At 41.6% G+C, this 16332-nt stretch overlaps 1 protein-coding gene across 2 annotated transcripts in view; it reads left to right on the forward strand.

Moving 5' to 3' along the window:
* Positions 1-4566: 4566 nt before the first annotated feature.
* The window catches only part of UBXN2A (UBX domain protein 2A), a 48808-nt gene continuing 37042 nt past the window's right edge, over positions 4567-16332 (forward strand). For both annotated transcript variants that reach the window (XM_061211103.1, XM_061211102.1), the window contains exon 1: positions 4567-4795. The gene's annotated coding sequence lies outside the window, so the exon portion shown is untranslated. The remainder of the gene's footprint in view (positions 4796-16332) is intronic.

Below are 16332 nucleotides of genomic sequence, written 5' to 3' on the forward strand. Positions count from 1 at the left end.
ATGGGGGAGTGGATTGAGGAGTTATTGTTTAAATGGATACAGAGTTTCTGTTTGGGTGATGAAAAAGTCTTGGAAGTGGATAGTGGTGAGTTGCACAAGATTGTGAAAGTACTTAATGCTACTTAAAAATGGTAAAAAAAAAAAAAAAAAAAAAAGGACTTCCCTGGTGGCACAGTGGTTAAGAATCCACCTGCCAATGCAGGGGATATGGGTTTGAGCCCTGGTCCGGGAAGATCCCACATGCTGCAGAGCAACTAAGCCCGCGTGCCACAACTACTGAGCCTGTGCTCTAGAGCCCGCGAGCCACAACTACTGAAGCCCGCACGCCTAGAGGCCATGTTCGGCAACAAGAGAAGCCACCGCAATGAGAAGCCCGTGTACCACAATGAAGAGTAGCCCCTGCTTGCCACAACTAGAGAAAGCCTGCGCACAGCAATGAAGACCCAACACGGCCAAAAATAAAATAAACAATAAAATAACAAAAAAAGCAACTGAGCTTATTAAAAAAAAAATCATATTAAAAAAATGGTTAAAAACCAAACCAAAACAATAACAAAAACCCTACAGTATTTTGATTATTGTTCTATTGTTACAGAAGTCAAAAAATAGATCAGCAGAACACAACACAGACCCAGAATACAGGGCCCAGAAACAGTCCTCAGCATTGATGGGGATTTGGTATATAAGGTAGCATTACAAATTTGTAAGAAAAAAAGGGACTGTTTGATAAATGGTCTTGGGACCATGAGCTCTATCTATTAGATATTACACCAGATAAGTATACCTAGATCTAAGTCCAAGATGTCAACTTGTTCTTTAATAAGCAAGATGGAAGGGCATTAAAATAGATCATTCACTGAATATAGTTAAGCAGATTAAAATAGAAGGTTAATTACAGATGTACTAATACCCCCTTCCCAGATGCCCAACTAAAAGATTAATAGGAAACCGGGCTTCCCTGGTGGCGCAGTGGTTGAGAATCTGCCTGCCAATGCAGGGGACATGGGTTCGAGCCCTGGTCTGGGAAGATCCCACATGCCGCAGAGCGACTAGGCCCATAAGCCACAATTGCTGAGCCTGCGCGTCTGGAGCCTGTGCTCCGCAACAAGAGAGGCTGCGACAGTGAGAGGCCCGTGCACCGCGATGAAGAGTGGCCCCCGCTTGCCGCAACTAGAGAAAGCCCTCGCACAGAAACGAAGACCCAACGCAGCCATAAATAAATTAAAAAAAAAAAAAAAAAGATTAATAGAAAACCAATAAACAGATCTGCACTGAAAAAAATCAATCAATGTAATACACCAAATTAATAGAATGAAGGAAAAAAAAACACATGATCATCTCAATTGACACAGAAAAGTATTTGACAAAATCCAAGAAACTTTCATGATAAAAACACTCAACAGACTATGACTAGAAGGGAGTTTCTTCAACATGAGAAAGGGCAATCATACTCAGTGGTGAAAGGTTAAAAGCTTTCCCCTTAAGATTATGAATAAGACAAGGAAGCCCACTTCTGCCATTTCTATTCAAAATTATATGGGAAGTTCTAGCCAGAATAATTAGGCAAAAATTTTAAATAAATAAATAAATGCCATCCAAATTAGAAAGGAAGAAGTAAAACTATCTCTATTCACAGATGATGTGATCTTGTATGTACAAAATACTACAGAATCTATTTTAAATTTTTTCATTTTTATTTGTTTTATTTTTTGGCCATGCTGCATGGTTTGCAGGATCTTAGTTCGCTGACCAGGGATTGAACCCGGGCCCCAGGCAGTGAAAACGTTTCTTGTCATTTTAGCAAAGCTATAATATAACTAATTTTTAACCCCCATGCTCTACTCATCTCTGGCCCACACACACCTTTCAAATCTTTTAATCACACAATACTTTGCCTAACTTGTCGGTTCTTTCCATAGATCAAAGAAGTCAAAATGAAGAATAAGTAATTAACAGATGACCAAATCTCTTCCCTAGCTTCCCCTTCAGTAATCTCCCAAACAAACTGTGTGACCAAACTGTGTGAACCAAACTGTATGATAACATCTAGAGGAAGATCACAAGAAGTCAACAGAGCCTGCAGGCAGGTGGGGGATGGCAACAACTCTGACCCCATATCTCAATGATTAACTGAGATTACTTCCCTCCTTCCCTTTAAAACTTTCATGGCTGAGGAGAATTTTCGGAGGTGGTTTTTGGGGGACCTTGAGTCCACCATCACCCCAGATTGCCAGTATTCTGATTTTTGTTTTAATAAATTCATTTACTATTTATTTATTTTATTGTTGGTTGCATTGGGTCTTCATTGTTGCACGCAGGCTTTCTCTAGTTGCGGTGAGTGGGGGCTACTCTTTGTTGTGGTGCGTGGGCTTCTCATTGTGGTGGCTTCTCTTGTTGAGGAGCACGGGCTCTAGGCACGCAGGCTTCAGTAGTTGTGGCACATGTGCTCAGTAGTTGTGGCTCACGGGCCCTAGAGCACAGGCTCAGTACTTGTGGCGCTCGGGCTTAGTTGCTCCATGGCATGTGGAATCTTCCCGGACCAGGGCTCGAACCGTGTCCCCGGAATTGGCAGGCGGATTCTTAACCACTGCGCCACCAGGGAAGTCTCCGGCATTCTGATTAGAGGCACCTTTCCTTTGCTACCAACACTTGTGAGTATGTAACTGACTTTGTAAGCAGCAAGCAGCAGAACACCCATTGGATAACAGCACTGGTGTAAGGACAGATATATAGATAAATGGAACAGAATTTTGAGTCCAGAAATAAACCAACATATCTAGGGTCAGTTGATTTTTGACCAGGGAAGAGTCCTCTCTTTATCAAATGGTGCTGGGACAAAAAAGAAGAACAGGAAAAAGAAGAGGCTTCACATAAAGGCCATCCATAGAAAAGTCTCTTTGCCCTAAGGAATCAAAGTAACTCCTTACCAGTGGCTTCAACAGACAAGATTTCTGGAGAACTGGTTTGAAAGTTGAACTCACCACGGGATCCCAGAATTGCTCTCCTGAAGAAGAGTTCAAAAGACTCACAGGGTGCCTTTACCTGTGTGGGGATGGCAGGGGTCTGTAGGTGAGGCCCAGTATCAATCTGAATCCCAGCACTAAAAACTATCAAGTAAAAGGGAGATGGGCTCTGTGCGATGACCTAGAGGGGTGGGATAGGGAGGCTGGAAGGGAGGCGATATGCGGACATGTGTATGCATATGGCTGATTTCCTTTGTTGTGCAACAGAAACTAACACAGTATTGTGAAGCAATTATACTCCAAGATCTATTTAAAAAAAAAAAAAAGGAAAAAAGGAAGAAAAAGAGGGAGAGAGATAGAAAGGGAGAGAGATAGAGACAGAAAGAAATAGGAAGGAAGGGAGGGAGGGAGGAACAAAGGAACAAAGGATGCACCTTTCACTGAACTGCCTGACCCAGTAGAATATGCCTGCTGTAATAAATGTCTCTTTGTTTAAAATAATAAATGTTTTGTCCAAGTATTTATGTAAAAAAAAAAAAACTCACGTAAAAACAAATAGGGAAATAGAGATTATATTTGAAAGGATTATTGGGGGGAGGGGGAAGACTACTGAAATAAGGCTGGAGGACAATTACAATGTGGAGAATGTTCAATTGTGAAAAACAAAATCCTGGATTTAGATAAAGAGAGACTTTATTGGAAAGGCTTATTCCAAGAAGAGGAAAAGGAACTACTGCAATGGGGTTTGGGGGATGAGGCAACAACCATCGCTACAGGGGAACGCTATGACCGTGAAGTCTGTAACTGTCTCCAAGGTCAGACAGAAAATGGCCCTTCTTGTATAGGGAGGAGCGAACAAAGGCTACAAAGAACTGGGTGTGGGGCACAGTGGAATGGGTGGGTGGAGGTGGCAGTGATCGCGTGGCAGATCAGAGTGGTTTACATGGAGGTCAGCCTATTTTTCAGGAGTAATGGTGAAGGAGGGCTTGTACGCTGGATCAGGATGAGGGTGGGTCAAAGTTTAGGAGCCTGGAGGAAGGAGAGAAGCTTAAGTTTGGTCAAAACAAGGTAGCTGGTATTTTGTCCAGAATGGTCAGTGAGAACAATCAGTAAAGCTAATCATTTATGAGGCAAAAAAAAAATAGGGAATTTGGAGGGTCTATGTCTGACCTTGTCATAGGTAAACAAGGGGGCATCCCTGAATCTTATCTAAACCACGTGGAGAAGGGTGGTTTCTTCCTTGCTGTCAGCCCTTTCAGGGGCACGAAAGGATGGGAGGATTTTTTTTAACCGTCGCTTTCCAGAATCACAGATCTCAGGTGAAGTTCAACATGGTCAGAATGCATGTAAATCTCTCCACGGATTCAATCAGCGGCTGACGACGTACGGAGGTAAGTTGATGCTGGGTTCTCAGGTGGGTCGCTCTCTGCATTTTCCGCGTCGGGTGAAGAGGCAAGGAGTAGCAGTGCCCACGGGAAGAAAGAGGCGGCCGCCATTAGCGCGGGTAACACTGCGGCCCGAGGCGGCCGGCGCCGCCAGCCCCGCCCCCGCGCGCCCTCGCGCGCCCCCCGCGGCCCCGCGCGCGCTCTCGGGTTTGCGCAGAGCCGTCCTCGGCGCGTCCTCGGCGCCGGGCGGCAGTGACCGAGGGGGGCGCGCAGGGTCGCGGCGGCGCGGCAGTCGAGCTTGAGAGGGTCTGGGGACAGCAGTGCTCCCAGTCTGAGGGGCGGCGGCGCGGCGGCGGCGGCGGCGGCACCCGCGGCCCCTGAGCGAATTGAGGACGAGGCCGCGAGGCGACGGCGCGGCGGGGCCCCCTCCAGCGGCCGCGCCCGGAGGTGAGTTTCCTGGGGCCGCGCCGCACTCGGCTGGGCCGGTCGCCGGGGGTGGGCGGGCGTTTCCCGGGCGGGGCGGTGGCGGTCGTTGGGTCGGGCCGAGTCGCCGCACCCCGTCTTTGTCTCGGTTTCGGTGCTCGCGTCTGCGACCCCGAAAGGGCACAGTCGCGCGACGGCCGGGGCGGGACTCCTGGTCAGCGCAGGTGAGGCGCGGCTCTGGGCCCGCTGACTGCGCTGCTTTCCCGAGCGGCGGACTCCGGGAAAGCGCCGCGGTGGTTTTCTCTCTCTGCGAGCGCTCGGAAACTTCGAGTTCTCTATTCTCAAAATGCAGAAGTGCAGTACAGAAATCCAGAGCATGTCTGTTTGGGGTGGACATTTCTTCGGTAACTTCATTAGCTGGCTCCCGCAACTCTCTTTTATTTTGTAGGCTTGATGGTCTCTGTTTTCATATTTAATTTCTTTTTTTCTCTGTGTCCGTTTTTATTTGCAGTTTGTTACTTGTTAGCAATGACGAACGTTAGTGTGGCATCCAGCGTTGCTTCCTTCGTACTTATTCGAGATCATTGAAAGACAGGTGGGACTTCTCTGGAGGTCCAGTGGTTAAGATTCCGCGCTTCCCTTGCAGGGGGCGCGGGTTCCACCCCTGGTCGGGGGAACTAACATCCCGCATGCCGAGCGGCGACCAAAAAAATAAATTTAAAAGAAGTAATAATAAAGATAGGAAATTGACAGTCTGTGTTTATGTCAATGTGGAATTGTAAAGTGTGACAGATTGTATAAGCGACGTGAAAACCAGCTTCTTTACTTCATAGTCATAGCTCAAGTGTGCTTTTCGACTGTTTATAAGGTTTTTAATTATATTGATACTTTAGTTTTAATGGGAAACTCTTTAAAAGTTGATGTTGTGTCTTCTATGTAAATATGCTGAAAGTCATATTGATTTAAAAAGCAGTTAAATCCAGTCAACGTTGAGCACGTATGTGTAACACTGAAGTTAGAGCGAGGCACTGATCTAATCCAAAAATGAATAAGAATTGTGTGCAGGATGGAGGGAGTGATTAAGCACACAAACAATGATGCAAGGCAAAAACTACAACGCGTTGAGCACTGACTCTTAGCCCTGCGTGTGGTAAATACTTTACATGCATACTTTAATTACTTAATATTTAATGCTAATTGCCTAGTTTATCATCCGAGTGTTTTTAGTACCTGTTGTGTGCTGAGTACTAACGATGTGATTGATGGTGACCATTATAGGTTTTTGGCTTTAAAGACTTTACATTGTCATTGGAGGACACAAGTAACCACACAAGTGAATGCCAGTCTACCTAGAGAGAAGCTAAAAAGGAAGAATGTAGGGTGTTGTGAGAGCGTGTAACCGGGGTACATATCCCAGCTGAAGAAATCAGTTAAGGTTTCCCTAGGAAAGTAATCTTTGCACTCAAGTTATTACAGGTAAGTAGGAATTAGGTGACGGTGACTCCCAAAGGAGGGAAGAAAGGTCCAGGTAAAGGAAATCAGTTCCACAGAGGCTTGGGAAGGTTTTGGGAACTGAAGGTCAGAGCAGTTGGAAAGAGTGTGGAAAGCGAAAGGGGGCTGTGGTTAGGGCCCCAGAGATGATGTGGGGCCTTTTAAACAATGTTAAGGATTTAGGACCAGCTTTTTCTTTTCTTTTTTTAAACTTTTATAGGAAAGTTTTCAAACCACTCAAATGTAGTGAGAGAACATTGCAGTGAACTCCCCTGTCATGTTATCCAAAGGATTTAGACCTTATTTGAACAGTAGTGGGTGGTCCCTGAAGGATTTTAAGCAAGGAAGTCCCACCATCAAATTTGTATCTTAATCAAAAAGGTCACCCTGACTCCTGTGTAGACACTGAATTGAATGGGGACAAGAATGGATGTGGGGAAACCACCCAGAGATGGTCGTTGGGACTAGGTTTGTAGCTGTGATGGTAGGGCAAATTCTAATGTAACAGGGAAGAGCCAAATTGGACTCCACGTTGGATCCGTTTCTTTAACCTTTGCTTTCTACTGCTTTTGTTCACTAAAAGAATAGTGTGTATACATAATGCCCTGCCTGGGGGAACCCTGCCCCTCTGCCTGAAGGTTAAACCAAAGTGCCTTTGTTCAGGGAAACATCTGGACCCTGTCCCACCTGTGGATGGCCACAAGAAAGAAGAAATTAACACATCCCCTTGAGGCTGGCCATTCCAGGGGATATTTGCAAAACTTATGGCCTTTTTACTTTACTTCCTCATCTCCTCCCCCTCTCTGTGCTATAAAAGAAACTGACATCCATACCCCTGGAAGATGGTTTTTCAGAGACACTTGTCTGCCATCTTCTCGGTCTTCCGGCTTTCGGAATAGTCGTGTTCCTTGCCTCAGCACCTTGTCTCCGATTTATTGGCCAGTTGTGTGGCAAGCAGAGCGAGCTTGGACTCGGTAACACCAAGAGTACATAATTGATCTCTCCTTGCTGTGTTAGTAATTCTATATTCATGCCTTTTGGAAGAATTATGGAAGGTTTTCTTAAGATTGTCTTTGAGATGGGTTTTGCAAGGTAAATAACATTTCAGTATGGAGCCCATTCTGAAATGAGAACATCTTGGTATCAAGAGGATGGCTGACTCAGCAACCTTAACAGTTTCTGCAGAAGTTCCACCTTTCTCCTAGGATTTTCTCATTTAAATTACTTTTGTCACTATCACTTTGGTCTTTGGGAGCATATAACTCCCTTATTAACAATTTTTTCCAGAAGACAACAAAAATGTATTTTCTTCATTACTGCAATTACAGCTAAGATAAGCTGAAACTTCCCAAAAGATTTCATTTTATTGTTGAATACATAATAGTTAATAAACTAGAATTCACAAATATACAAATAAACTGTCTTTTAAAGTGTTTGATCTGATGCTCCCATAGTTTGCTCTTGGAAGCCTAATCCTATTCCATAGAAGATGTAACTGAAAGGTGATCCAATGGTTTCTTTAAAGAGAAACTTCAGCTTCTACATAGCAGGCCTAGTGGCATAATATCTTGATGTAAATCCATAATCTTAAAGACAATAGCCCATAGTATATGTTTATAAAAATAAGTAAAATTTGTAATATGCAAATTTTTCTTTCAAATTCTAATGTATACATTTAAAAGACTACATTTCTTAGTAGTCTAAATCTATTTTGACTGAATTTTCCTTTTAGTCGATATGTTCCAAAACGCTCAGTCTACTCTGGCTCCTGACTGATTTTATTACTGCAGTTGTTGGGAGTAAGTGAGATAATATTTGAGAAGGTGTTGAGTAAACTGTGATATACAATACAAATGTAAGATGGTAGTGGTACTAATTAGGAGTAAACTGAAACAAAATGAAGGAAATTCTGTTCATCTGTCCATTCTGATACCCAGCCTCATACTGGTAACTAAGATATTTGTCAGATGGCTTTTTTATTCTCTACATACAGTACACGACGACTTACGTTCATTCGTGTCACAGGACTGATGATTGTAGACGCTCAATAGATATAAATTTTACATGGTCCATTTCCGTATTACTAATTTATGGTAGGAAATACCTAAAATAATGGTGACTTTATGTCCATTATAGAATGAGTTTTTACTTCATAATTCTATGCCAAGGAAAAACATTCAGTATGTTTTTCCTTGTTAGTCTGTAAACTCCCTGGTGATAGATACCGTGTCTGTCCTATTGACTCTCCTATCATTAGTTCTAAACCAGTGCTTTACACACAGTGATGGGAGGTTCAATAAATATACAGATGTTGTTTAATTAGTGAAATCAAAAGTAAAATTTCATAGCCATGCCAAAATTAGAACTTTTTAAAAATTATTATTAAAAAAAATTTTTTTTAGTTCTTTTTTTGAGTTTTTATTTATTTTATTTATTTTCCTTAATTTTTTTTTGGCTGCGTCAGGTCTTAGTTGTGGCACATGGGATCTTTGTTGAGGCATGCAGGATCCTTTTCGTTACAGCGCAGGTCTGCTCAGGTTTCTCTCTAGTTGCAGCGCACGGGCTTCGCTCCAGTTGTGGCATGCAGGTTTTCTCTCTCTAGTTGTGGCGCACAGGCTCCAGGGCATGTGGGCTCTGTAGTTTGTGGAACGTGGGCTCTGTAGTTTGTGGCACGCGGGCTCTCTCATTGAGACACACGAGCACAATAGTTGTGGCACGTGGGCTTAGTTGCCTCGCAGCATGTGGGATCTTAGTTCCCTGACAAGGGATTGAACCCATGTCCCCTGCATTGGAAGGCGGATTCTTTACCACTGGACCACCAGAGAAGTCCCCAAATTAAAACTTTTGAGACTTAAGTCTGAAGGTTTTTTCTTACCATAAGTCCTTGTAACAGAGGTTATGATTGTGGGCTGGGAAAAGAGAAGGGAGCATAACATTATTGTATTCTCATTATTGTATTTCTTTTGTTCTCAAAACAACCTTCTTAGGAGGATAATTATTTCCAAGTTACAAGTTAGGCAACTAGGGCTTAGAGAAGTTAAATAACACTTAAGCTCAAAAATGATGTAGCCAGTATTCCAGTACAGGATACTTTGAATCCAGGGTCTGTTCTTCATTCTCTTTTGCTGTCATGAAACAAGTAAAAACAATTATCAGTAGCTTATAACTACGAAATGATGAAAAATATTAGTAATTTGCTAGAGAACAGTAACCTATTAACAGGAAACATAGTGAGATACTTTAAGGATGGCTACTCCTTGCTTTGCGCTTGCTAAGCACTACAGAAGAAACAGGAAATGTGTAAGTTGTGATACCTGTCTTCAAGGATCTTGGATCTAGTAGAGCTAAAAGAAACAATAGTAAGTAATATCAGACAATATGATTTAAATGCCAAGGATCTAAATGCTTTAGGAGAGGATTATTAATAAGGGTTTACTATTTCACCTTTACAGTAGGAGTAGATCTTGAGCTGGGACTTGAAGGATAATTTAGATTTGAATGCCTAGAAGTGAGGCAGGAGATAGATGGGCTCCAGGCTAGGCATTTACAACTGGCCTCCTGTTCACACCTCCTGGGGTGAGAAGAAGATGGGCTCCAAGCTGGACATTCATTACCAGCCCCCTGTTTACACTTCCTGAAGCAAGAGACAAACGGGCTCCGGGACTACATATTTATGACCGGACTTCTGTCTATATTTCGAGATCTGCACCTCGTTATAAAAACCAGCAACAGGAATAGGGTAAATAACCAGACATTGGGCATTTTTATGGCAGGGACAGAGTGGGACTAAACCCTATTAAAGGATCAAGAGGTCATACACTTCCTATCCTTGGGACAAGGGAGACATTACGCATGTGCAAAAGCCTTCATGGGGTCAAAAAGGCAGGGAATGCCAGACCATAGTAAGTCCTGCTATCTCCTCCCAGAGGCCTTCGCGGTGGGATCCACCTTAACTTAGGGGTGCGTGCGCACCCAGGGGAGGGTCCAGAAGCAAATTAGCCATGGGGTCAAAACACTACTATTGGCCAAAAGAAGACAAAGACCTGGAAGACTGCCCCCTTATAAAGGATTTAAACTTCCCAAGGGCACGACTCTCTTCTGAGTTCATCCGTGAGTCTTTCCGCATGTACTTTGTTTTTCCAGTAAACTTTTTGCTTTTCTCTTTATCTTCTGCCTCCTTGCCTGAATTCTCTCCTGACAAGGCAGGTAAGAAACAGGGACCCAGGCCCTAGCTGCTGGCCCCTGTGGTCCAGTGGTTAGGACTCCCTGTCCCAGAACTAAGATCTTGCTTCCTGCTACTGCTTGCCGCTGCTTGCTGCAAGCTGCCGCTTACTGCTGCCTGTGTCCAAAATCAGAAGGATGGTTACAATGTGAAGGAAGAAGTGGAATGAACAGGTTATGTTTATGACACAGTCAGGATCATATCTAAACTAAAGGATTATTTTAGAGTAGTTGAAAATAATGTTGGAAACCTGTCAACTGAAAAGCAAACAGCACCACCAGAATGTAATGTCCACAGGGGCTGGGATCTGTCTATTTTGTTCAGTATGTATCCCAAGCACCTAGAATCATGCCTGGTATATAGTAGGAGCTGAATAAATATACATTTTTAATATTTTAAACAACTTTATTTAGGTATAATTAATGCGCAGTAAGATGCACATATTTGACATACCATGTAATATTTAAAAATGAAGTAGTATTTAACTATCTATTACTGGTTCTTAAATAAAAAAGAAGCAAATAAGTCAAAATATAAACTTTTCTGAAATCTGGGACTTCCCTGGAGATCCAGTGGTTAAGACTCTGAGTTCCCAATGCAGGGGGCACAGGCTCCATCCCTGGTCTGGGAAATAAGATCCCACATGCAGCGAGGTGCAACCTTAAAAAAAAAAAAAAAGCTTTTGAAATCTGAATAGTTGGGATGGGTGTTTATATTTTTCTATTCTTTTGTGTATGTTTGAAAGGGAAGTAATTTATTTTTTATTTTTATTTTTTTGGCCGCACCGTGCGGCTTGTGGGATCTTAGTTCTCCCACCAGGGATTGAACCTGGGCCCACGTCAGTGAAAGTGCCGAGTCCTAACCACTGGACTTCCAGGGAATTCCCAAAAAGGAAGTAATTCTTAAAGTGAAGCAATTAAATAATTTTAGAAATATGAGATTTGAAGGACAAGGTCTTAGGAGAAAACCATGAAATTCTGGCTTTCTGAATATATTTTCAGTTGGTTTTCTGGTTTTTAAATTTTTTTTAAATCAAAACAATATATAGTTTAAAAGGCAAATATGTAGTGTCAGAAGACTTAAAACTAAAAGTGCTCCCACTCCATTTCCCTAAAGACGACTGCTTTGAACTCATAGCTGTTTCTTATGTAGTTTACAGCCGTATTTCTGAACAGTATGTGTTTTGAGTTATTAATTTTGAACATTGCGTTTTGTATTGCTGTTAGGATAGATAACTGTTTTAGCTCGATTATGCTGTCAACTACAAATTGGCATTTTCCGTTGGCACTTGCCATCTACCTCTACAAGGATTAAATCATGTGCTGCTACAGCTGCTGATTTTCAACACCCCCTGAAAGGAGTTCAGGGTGCAGAGCAGAAATGAGGCACTCTGTGCTCTGGGAAAAACTGGCAGAACAGGTCTGCAGATAGTTAGGTATTTTCAGGAGCTAATTTTATGAGCCCAATTCTTGTATCTCCTAATATCTAGAAAAACACTAAAATCCTTCATGGTGACATCTACTCCTCATGACTAGCAGAAACCTTCTGCAAAAAAGTCTGTGCTGGATTGCATGTACTCCCCCTTCACCAAAATCACATATATACTGACCTTCCCCCCTACCTCTTTGGAGCAGTTTCTCAGAGCTACCTGGGATGCTGTCTCCTGGGCTGCAGTCCTTATTTTGCCCCAAATAAAACGTAACTCAAAACTCTAACATTGTGCATTTTTTTAAGTCGACAATGCTTATCCCCTTTTCCTTTTCACATTCTTTTAATGGCTTTAGCTAAGTTTTTTCCATACCATAAACAAATATATACACTATTTTTTTTCCCTTTGGACCTCAGATTTATCCTTGGCCCAGAGATGACATAATTATATTTATCTAATACATGTAATAAGCACTTGCAAACTCAAGAGGACATTGACAGTGCTGTATCTTATATTTAACAATCATCTTTAATGGTTGCATTTTTAAAGCATACAGTTTATTTAATTGTGTAATCCATTTAAGATGTTATACCTTTTTTTATTTATTTATTTATTTATTTATTTATTTTTGGCTGTGTTGGGTCTTCGTTTCTGTGCGAGGGCTTTCTCCAGTTGCGGCGAGCGGGGGCCACTCTTCATCGCGGTGCGCGGGCCTCTCACTGTCGCGGCCTCTCCCGTTTCGGAGCACAGGCTCCAAGCTCAGTAGTTGTGGCTTACGGGCTTAGTTGCTCCGTGGCATGTGGGATCTTCCCAGACCAGGGCTCGAACCCGTGTCCCCTGCATTGGCAGGCAGATTCTTAACCACTGCGCCACCAGGGAAGCCCCTAAGATGTTATACATTTTTGATATTTTAAAAAGTATCTCCCCCTTCTCTGATTTATTATTGATACTTTGTAAATCTAAAGCTTAATCCAGTGCCTTACATTTAATAAATATTGAGTAAAATTCTTTGGATGAAATAATAGTCTGTTTTCATTTTCTAAGTCTAGGGAATAATTTTGAAGAGCAGTACAGGAGGGATTAAGAAGTCTTTAGAAATACAAAATACCCACTTGAGACAATAAAGACATCCAATTTGCCTTGATTGTTGGATGCCATCTTCTCGGATGTGGCTCTAGTAACTCCTACCCAAAAGCTAGCTGAAAGGCTAAAAGGCAGCCTGTGAAGTTCTTGTTGGGGGTGCTGCTGAAGGTGCCCTCCCCCACCTTATGTTGGGTACTGACTCCTCTGCCTCATTGCATTTCCTCATTTTTCCTTCCTTTCAGTTTCTCCCTGTCTCTCAGAATTGCTCACAATTTTGTTACAAAAAGGCTAAGAAATAAATTGACTAACAGTTTATATTCAATTCGTAATGAAAACAATAGAAGCATTTAAAACAGTTTTCAATGATATTTTCCAGAGCAGACTCTACTATCCTACTTTCATTCCTAGCAAAACAGATGCTAAGTGGGAATTAGTGCTCCAGCCAAATTGGCTGTGGTTATGAGCCCAGTTCCATTAGCAGCAGGAAACTGGAATGGAAGTCAGGACCTAAGATCATTCAGACTGATGTTATCTGGTGAAAGGCTGCTGCTGGATCCTCAGTTACCCAGATTAAATCCACCTCCAGATACTTCGGAGACTTTTAAGTGGGAGCGGTATGCTACTACTTCTAGTGCTCATTTTCTGTTTCTCATTGCTTTGAAATGGGTCTGGTGTATCTTCAGTGGCTATTACTGAGCAGGTCTACCCTCTGTTTAAATATGCTTAATACTTACATTTTTTAATACTTATATTTTTAAATAGAGGTATTTGCTTTTTTTTTTTAATTAATTAATTTATTTATTTATTTTTGGGTGTGTTGGGTCTTCGTTTCTGTGCGAGGGCTTTCTCTAGTTGCGGCAAGCGGGGGCCACTCTTCATCGCGGTGCGCGGGCCTCTCACTGTCGCGGCCTCTTGTTGCGGAGCACAGGCTCCAGATGCGCAGGCTCAGTAGCTGTGGCTCACGGGCCCATTTGCTCCGCGGCATGTGGGATCTTCCCAGACCAGGGCCCGAACCCGTGTCCCCTGCATTGGCAGGCAGATTCCCAACCACTGCGCCACCAGGGAAGCCCCGGTATTTGCTTTTTTATATACATATTCTCCAGAGAATTTAAGAAACATATTTGATATAGTTTGTTTGAGAGTTGAAATATTTTTAATGCTTTCTGGAGATGTCTAGCTTGATTATATCTTCTTTTTGGTAAAGTGTTTTTCTTTATTTTTCTTTTCTTTTCTTTTCTTTTGGCCGCACTGCGCGGCATGTGGGATTTTAGTTCCCTGACCAGGGATCGAACCTGCTCCCCCTGCATTGCAAGCGTGGAGTCATAACCACTGGACTGCCAGGGAAGTCCAGAAGTGTTTTTCTTTAGCTTTAAATCTGTAGAGTAGACTCTGGGACCTTGATTATCATAAAGTCTATCGTGACCTAATAGTAACATTCTCTTAACGGTTTGTTTTAAGCACATATAAAAAGTAACTGTAATCTTGTTTGGGTGACTTTTAATTAAAAGTCTAGTTACAAATTATAACTATATAGGTTTACTAAAGCATTGTACTTTTCTCTCCATAATCAGTTTGGTTGTGTTTTTGTTTAAAAACCAGACATTCCAGGTTACATAGAACAGATCTGATTTTTCCTACCTTGAATGTTGACAAGTGATAACTTTAATTGTGCAATAGGCAGTTTATAACTATTGTCTGTGTTTGACTTCACATTGCACATCCGTGTGCTGCTAAAATTTCTTTCTGTGCCCACATTGCCTTCAAGCTGTGAGTCAACCAAATGTCTTACGAAGCTCTTTGGTTGTCTTAAAACAGATGTATCTTCATCCTAAACATGATCAATCTATTTCTCATATTCATCACTTTAAATATGAGTTCATAGTACTTTTCCCCACTTCACATTTCTAATTTGGGGAGTAAGATTCACATACATTATTTCTCACTGAGGATGCAGATCTTTGGAACTACTGCCATTCTTGGATTATTGAGTAATTTACTGATAGAGCAAAAGTACTGCTTTTTAAGAAGCTAATGAAATGACATTGTACAACTCTACATGTATATATTTTTAAGATAGTTCTTTTATCCCAATTTTTATTATGAAAATTTCAAACATATGTAAAAATGTGGAGAATAGTAAACTCCCATGTATACTCATTACCCAGCTTCACTAATTATCAAGTCATAGCCATTTTGGTTTCAATTATACTTCCTCCACTCCTCACTCCACTTGATTATTTTGAAGCAAATTCTAGTTATTGGATTTCATCTAGATATTTCAGTATGTAGCTAAAACAAGTACTTTATTTATTTATTTTTGACCTTACCACACAGCATTCAGGATCTTAGTTCCCTGACCAGGGATCGAACCCGTGCCTCCTGCAGTGGAAGCACGGAGTCTTAACCACTTGACCGCCAGGGAAGTCCCTAAAACAAGTACTTTAAAAAGCTACAATCCCATTGTCACACCTTTAAAATTAACAATTACTTCACGTATCATCAAATATCCATACAGTGTTCAAATGTTCCTGATTCATAGCTTTTTTCCATTTAGTTTCTTTAAATAATAACATAAATATGGTCCATATGTTGTAATTAGTTGATATATCTCTTAAATATTTAAAAAGATTATTTCTACTTCTTTTTTCTCCCTGGTAATATATATATTGAAGAAAATGGATCATTTCTCCTGAAGAATTTCCCGAGTTCTAGATTTTGTTGATTGCATCCCTGTGATGTCATCTGATCATGTTCCTCTGTGCCCTGTATTTCCTGTAATCTGATGTTTAGACCTAGAGGCTTGAATGGATTCAGTTTCATTTTTAGAAAGAAGTCTTCACACGTGGTGGTTTGAGCTTTCACACTGAGGCATATATTTATGTTTGTTTTCTTTGTGTGATGTTAGCAGCCATTGATATCATTGCCTAGGTCTGTTTGCATTAGGGGTTGCAAATTGGAGATACTCTAATTCTATAAACCTTCATTTAGCTGAATTCATTTATAAAGGAAACTTCTTTTATTAACTCTTTGATTACTCTGAGTTAGTTCATACAGGAAAGGCAGGATGAATACTTGATTCTTTCCCTTATTTGCCAGTTTTCAAAATAAATTGGTACCCTACTGTTCTGGAAAGATGACCAGTGAGTAGTTTCTGTGTTTTAATGAGTATCAGTATGAACTTGCATTTGATGTGTTTCAATTCATGTAGCTGTTTTTCAGTCCCATCTTTCACCAATGGTAGCCTTTTCAAACTGACTTATGAATCCTTTTTTTTGTTTTGTTTTGGTTTTCTTGGCTGTGCCTCGCGGCCTGGCAGATCCTAGTTCCCTGACCAGG

The sequence above is a fragment of the Eubalaena glacialis genome, chromosome 14, assembly GCF_028564815.1.
Source record: "Eubalaena glacialis isolate mEubGla1 chromosome 14, mEubGla1.1.hap2.+ XY, whole genome shotgun sequence".
In the NCBI taxonomy this organism is placed as follows: domain Eukaryota; kingdom Metazoa; phylum Chordata; class Mammalia; order Artiodactyla; family Balaenidae; genus Eubalaena; species Eubalaena glacialis.